Below are 7149 nucleotides of genomic sequence, written 5' to 3' on the forward strand. Positions count from 1 at the left end.
AGCCACCAGTTTAATCATGTGGCAGTGGATGTGTCAATCTGTGTTAAGGCATTATGCAATGCCTACTGAGGCCAAAGAGCTCTGGGGAGAAACTGCAGGAAATATATCATTAAGTAAAAGGCCTACTGTAAAATTACACTGTTATTCTCTCTCTATCTATTCAATTTACTTATAATCACATTTGTACATTTGGCGGCTTTATTCAGGTCACCTCCTGTACATGCTCTAATTTTCTGCATCATTTATTTGTGCGAGAATCAGTAATAATGGGGTATTCTTAGCATTTCATTTCCTTACAGAGACGTTATTAAATGATTATAGTACTCAGATAAGGTCTGTTCCAAAGTTTCAAGACAAACCAGAAAGTATATTTAACTCTAAAACTTATGCACCGGGTTCACTCATACTTTCTGATAATAAAGAAAAAAAGAGAACATTTATTATCCGTTACAGTATGAATTAATGTTTCCATGATTTTCCTGTATGGTCAACTGAGGGCAGTGTATATGCAGAACAGATTGTTTCTTTGCCTCATCTTTAGGCATGTTTACATCTTTCAACTAAAAGAGCAATCCGACTGATGATGGATCCTCATTCCCATGGCCTCCTAGTTGGATGATTATAGTAGTACTGTAAATGAGGAGCAGCATATGGTTGGTAATTTAGCGTGCTTTACATATAAATTGAGGTAGAAGGAGATCTTGCACCCATTCCCTCTTTATTTAAACCTACTAGTAGTGCTGGGGCCTCATTTATGAAGCGTGCGTACGCACAGATTTGATCGTAAAATGTGGGTAGGCAAAAATCCACGGCAAAGTCCATATTTATAAAAACTGTCTTTGACGTGGAAAAGTGCTTAGCGCCACGTCAGGGTCTGAGCAGACGTACGCACTTTTGCTTGTCTGATTGCTGAAGGTTTTTGGAAATATAAGCCATTCTTGCTGTTTGAAATTGGGTTTAAATATTGACAAGCGATCTTATGTCTGACATTAATTACGTATCGTTTAAAGGCGGAGATCTGAAACAGCTCGGCTGCGCGCACAAGTTCAAGTTCATTTGCGATTTATAGATTTGAAAGGGGTACTCGTTTTCTGCGCATACGTTCGGTTTATAAATCACACGTACGCATTTTTGTTAAATGATCGTAAGATCAAATGTAGGATGGTTTTTACGCAGCATTTTATAAATGAGTATTGACTCACTTGTGTATTTGGGTCCAAGTTCAAAGTTATCCTCTCAAAAACCTTAATGCTTTAAATTAAGTCAGTAAATCAGTTGTTCTAAACCCTTTTTACAATTTACACATTTTCAATAAAATATTTTACAGCGTGACATAACTAAAAACATATTTGTTATACAAATAACCAAACGCTAAGTAATAATCGGTCTCAAAGGCATAATAGATGTTTAAAGGGGCCCTGAATTTATCAGTTTTATTGTTTTATACTGTTGTCTGAGGTTTATGATGTTCGCGTGGTTGTAACATTTAAAAACATCAAAAGCCATAAGTAATAGGCTATTTTGTAACATGAATTAATGGCTCTCTGGAGAAAAGGTTCGTTTGAAGGGGTGGGCCACATTGAAGACCTGGACGTAAACACCCACTGCTATGATTGGACAGCTTCATTCCCCGTCGTTACATGTGGGAAAATGTTTTAAAAACATTAATGTGTAAAAATAGCAGCCGAACACGTATATGTTTGAGCCACAAAAGATTCTGGGTTCTAAAGATGATACACATAAATAACAATACGTATAGTAAAGTAGAAACAAAACTTTAAACGCGACATGAATAAATTACCGTATACAACACGGTAAGCGCGCATCAGAATCTAAACCGCGGCTGATAAGTCCTTATCACTAACTTTGTATATTTCTATTGTGCTTGTGAGGTTGCTACATACATGTAACGTTACATACCACAGTTATATGATAAAAAAGCTTCGTTGAGTGTTCAGACGCAACTTGCCTAAAATACCGTATTCAACACAGTAAGCGGGCATCAGAATCTAAATTGCGGCTGGTAAGTCCTTCCTTATCACTAACTTTGTATATTTCTATCGTTATATTACAGTTGTATTGTTAAGTTTTGTACCTTTATTAATTTTTTTATGTTTTTAGTAAATTAAAACAGTCAAACACGTGTTTAGACATGGATGTTCCAGCAGGACATCTCTTTCAAACCAATAGTGAAACGCAGAAACTTAAATAAAGTAAAATGTTTTACTTACTGTGTATACTGCTCTGTCATTTTTTGTCAGATCCCATATTAGTGGTGCTTTTAATCACAGTCTCTTTGCAAATCCAGCATCGACTTGTGGCTTTTTTGAATTAATCTGCTGTACACAAAGTACACAAACACTCCTCACGTGAGCAGTACTCACCGAGTTAAGTTATACAGCCTCTGTGTTGTTCCCAGATGGTTCTTCCACAACCGAACACTCCGTTTCCATGGTTACTCATAACAGATCACTGAGCCAAAATCATTTTGGTTACATTTGGCAATCTTTAAAGATATGTTTACTGATTGTTGAGATACTGCATGGTTTGCTTTGCCCCTGGCCCACACGTGTGTCACGCGAAGCTGTGGTCAGGGGTACAAAAGTGGTCGTTGTATGTGGGTTTGGGGAGGTGTTTCAATTCTTCTCTCTGACATCATATTTCGCCACATTCCTAAACCAACTGTTTTTTTTACTTGGTGCCAAAAACTGTTATATTTCAGTAAAGAGGACGTTTTCCGTTTTGAAACTTGCAGGATGTTCATTTTAGTATGATGACCTCTTATATAACAAATTATCAAGTTAAAATTGATTGTTTGATTCACCGCTCCTTTAACTTAGGGTGAAAAGCGCAGTCACAGTAGAAGAAGGGCGGGACAAATACTTTACCGACCAATCGTCGCAATCTACAAATAGTACAACGACTGATAAGCAGAAGTTGAACGGCAGTCAAACCCGTGACTTCCCACCCGTGCACTCGTACTAGATTGATGTACTCCCAGTTCCGAGTAGTGGTTTGGAAGTTGTGATTTACAGGCTCAAAAAACCTGCCTGGAATGCAGAATTATTAACATGGTATTCTTCTGGTGTTTTATGGCGATTTGGCAAATTGGCAACATAGAAATCCTGCTCTCATCTGCCATTTTTTAAAGTTTGAGGCCCGCTCATCTCAGGGTATCAATTAGTTCCTATCTTCCCAGAAGTACACATGACATCGCACCTCTGAGCAAGTGGATTGGTGCTGAAGTAGTAAGTTTTATGAATGACAATACTTTAAACGTTTATTTTATGTCCCCAGCACTATTTTATAAGTACTATTTTAACCAGTAATATTGTATGGTAAGTTATTCTACCATGTTTTGACAGTTTTGCTATATTAACTTCACAATGTTTCTACAGTTCATCAGTGACACGTCTATCTGTATTTGCCGGTGTATTCACGATGCTCGGAGTTGGATGAGATGGGGTTGAGCGGCCGTGTCAACAGTTTAATTTCTATCACAGCAGCCTACTTTACGCCTAGTCTGAGGTGAGGAAACAAGATTATACTTTTGAGTAACACAGCATGAGAGGCGGGTGACTGATGCGACACTGTCAAAAACCTTGCAACACAGCAACTGCAGTTATATTTTCATCACTTTGTGACTCACTTGATGCCAGTTGAATGTCATCAATGAAGCTTAATGGCCTGCGCTCTTCATCACACCTGGTTAGATTGGATAGTGCGCGCGTGATGGAGTGCGAGAGCAAATTTAGGATTGAAATAAACTTTTATGTTCATATTCATTTTGCTTCACTATTTTGGTGGTCCCCTTGGCCTTCAGACAGTCTGTTATGTCTGTTATTATCTCAAACTTTTAGATATTCTTGTATTTATCTTTTTAAGCTTTTAGTTTGGCAGTTTGTCTCTGAACATTGTAAATGAAGAGCTCAGCAGCTAAACGCCACCTCCGTCAAAAATGAGATAATAATATTTATCAAATTGATCAAACATATCATACCTTTATCAAATACTTTTGCTTCAAATCCGCTTAATCCCGTTCTCAGGCCATTCAGAAATTCCAGTTTGTTGTCAGAAACCACAACGATTTTTTGACAAAGACCTCTAAGTGAACAGAAGAAGAATTGGATAAACTACGGTCTTTTACACAGTTAAAGGAGGTTTACCAAATATATTTGGATATTGACCAAATTTTTTCAACCATTTACACATGGGCATCAGAATCATTGTAAGTGGGTGGGACAAGATATATATATATAGGCTCATTTCTGCCTTTATTGGATAGATAGTAATTAAGGAGATGTCAGGAAAGCATAGGGTAAAGAGAGGGGTATGGGACTGGCAAAGGACCTCAAGCCGGGATTCGAACTGCGAAGTGCATCTGCATCGTGTCGGAGCACCGTCCTCTACACCATTGGCTCCGACGTGACAAGACCTTTTAAAGGTGGGGTGCATGATCTCTGAAAGCCAATGTTGACATTTGAAATCACCTAAACAAACAAGCCTCTACCCCAATAGAGGGTGTGCACGTGACGTCACCTTTGGCAAAAGTGACTGCGGTTACGCCCACTCAGTGGCAAAAAGTCTGAGCGACAGCATTAGCATAGCAAAGTAGTTGTGTGATCGACTGTGCTAACAGATTCAACAGAAATTTGGAGCTGTCTTTATCCAGACTGCAAAAACACTCAAAGGAGAAGTAAATCAGTAGCAGTAGCCATATGTCAGGTATGTAAAATTTGGGGATAAAAAAATCCTCTAAAAAACACCAATGAATACTCTTATTCTATGTAATTGCAAAGTTTTGTCAGTGAGACTATTGGTTGTTTGGCAAGTTGTTAGGGTCACTGTTAAAGCCAACTAAATCCAATTTCAGCTGATAATAGTCAGTTTTATTGGTGTTTTCGCAGCAGCCACTATGAACACCAGCCATTTTGTTGAATGTTTTGCCACTCAACAGGGCGAGCTTCGACAGAAGACCCCACCGGGTACCACTCATCTCCACTACAAATAGGAAAAAGAGGCTACAGTTTGCACAAGCTCACCAAAATTGGACAGTTGAAGACTGGAAAATGTTGCCTGGTCTGATGAGTCTCAACTTCTGTTGAGACATTCAGATGGTAGAGTCAGAATTTGGTGTAAACCGAATGAGAACATGGATTTATCATGCCTTGTTACCACTGTGCAGGCTGGTGGTGGTGGTGTAATGGTGTGAGGGAAGTTTTCCTGGCACACTTTAAGCCCCAAATTGGGCATTGTTTAAATGCCACAGCCTACCTGAGCATTGTTTCTGCCCAAGTACATCCCTTTATGACCACCATGTACCCATCCTCTGATGGTTACTTCCAGCAGGATCATGTCACAAAGCTCGAAACATTTCAAATTGGTTTCTTGAACATGACAATGAGTTCACTGTACTAAAATGGCCCCCACAGTCACCAGATCTCAACCCAATAGAGCATCTTTGGGATGTGGTGGAACGGGAGCTTCGTGCCCTGGATGTGCATCCTACAAATCTCCATAAACTACAAGATGCTATCCTATCAATATGGGCCAACATTTCTAAAGAATGCTTTCAGCACCTTGTTGAATCAATGCCATGTAGAATTAAGGCAGTTCTGAAGGCGAAAGGGGGGTCAAACAAAGCATTAGTATGGTGTTCCTAATAATCCTTTAGGTGAGTGTATATAGCATATTATTTAAAAGCCACGGGCCGGGTTTGTAATTTTCAGGCCCGTTGAGAACTGTAGGCCCGACTCCCTTTTCCAAAGTGTTTTTCAAATGTACCCCGTCTTTAAGTTTATTGGACTGACTCACTTTTTTGCTCGAAATTATCACACATGTCTGTTCACTTGTCAGAGCATCGTCAGTCAAATCTATTTCACTAGAGGAATGCCCTAATAAATTAAACTTAGCTACAGCCTTGACTTCCACGCTGCTGCTTCCTCAAATCCATTCCACTTGACTCATTTAGAGTCCATATCATTTTAACTCCATTGCTTGTTTTCACTACTTTTACCTGCTGCGTTCATGCATCACAACAAGTTTACCAAACCTTTTATGTTATAAAAGCAATTATTTAATTAAAAGGCACCAAAATACAAGAAAATGGCATTTACGGTACTCCAGTAAATGTTTTGGACTCACCAACATGCTTTTACCTTTATTCAGAAGGGACAGTAAAGTGACTAGAGACTTTTTGCATGTACTTAGAGGGTTTATGCATCAATATTTACATAATTGTAATATAAAAATTAATCTCCTTATGTTTTCCCTTATAAAATGACAGCTTGTTGTACAGTTTGAAAACATGAATTCGAAAGGCTACACTAATTATAGAAAGAATTCTCAACTTGGTTTGAACCCGCCGCAATGGAAATCTCACCATTCTGTCTCGGGACATATTTTGACAGCAAAACACCTCGACAATTAGGCTGTTTTGGGATACTGCAGCAAACGTGTTTTTGTTGGTGTGAATCTTGCATGCAAACACCAAGTCCTTGCTGAATTCCTAAATCTAAGAGTTATACAGTGCGAAGGTACGAAGCACCTAACTTGCAGACGGCAGGGCTTTATAAAAATGCATTACGTGAGAGTGAAATAAATTGTTTAAAGCACGCATTAGTCTTTCTATCACGGAGTTAAAGTCGGAAGAGGGTCACTGGGGCCACATGATTTGTCAAGGACGGTGGAGGTCTCCATTAATATAACATTAACCTTCCGTCACCTACACCTTCCATCACCAACCATGTGCTTTTGTCTTCATTAGATGCTGACGTGTTCTCTCGATAGCTCTGTGTAGGCTGTTTCTTGGTGTTGAGTAACTCGTGTTGTGTTACACTCTCGCTGTCTTAGTATGATGGGCAAAAGTCTTATAGGAAAGACAAAAACAGCTCAGAAATACAGATATTTTCTGAATCTTTTCTTTGGAAAGTACTGGCTTTGTATCCGAGCAGATAGTTTCATAGAAGCACATCCGCTTTCTTCAGGTAAGGGATTTGTTGTGCCTTGTCATTACAGAGAAGCAGCGAGAACTCAGGCATCACTGTTGTTCACCTCTCATGTCATTCTGGGAAAGGATTGTAGCGGGATGAAAAAGAAAGCACACGGGGTTGAAATAGAAGGTTCGGTTGAACTGTCAGAAATTCGGAG

The sequence above is a fragment of the Misgurnus anguillicaudatus genome, chromosome 4, assembly GCF_027580225.2.
Source record: "Misgurnus anguillicaudatus chromosome 4, ASM2758022v2, whole genome shotgun sequence".
Classification (NCBI taxonomy): Eukaryota; Metazoa; Chordata; class Actinopteri; order Cypriniformes; family Cobitidae; genus Misgurnus; species Misgurnus anguillicaudatus.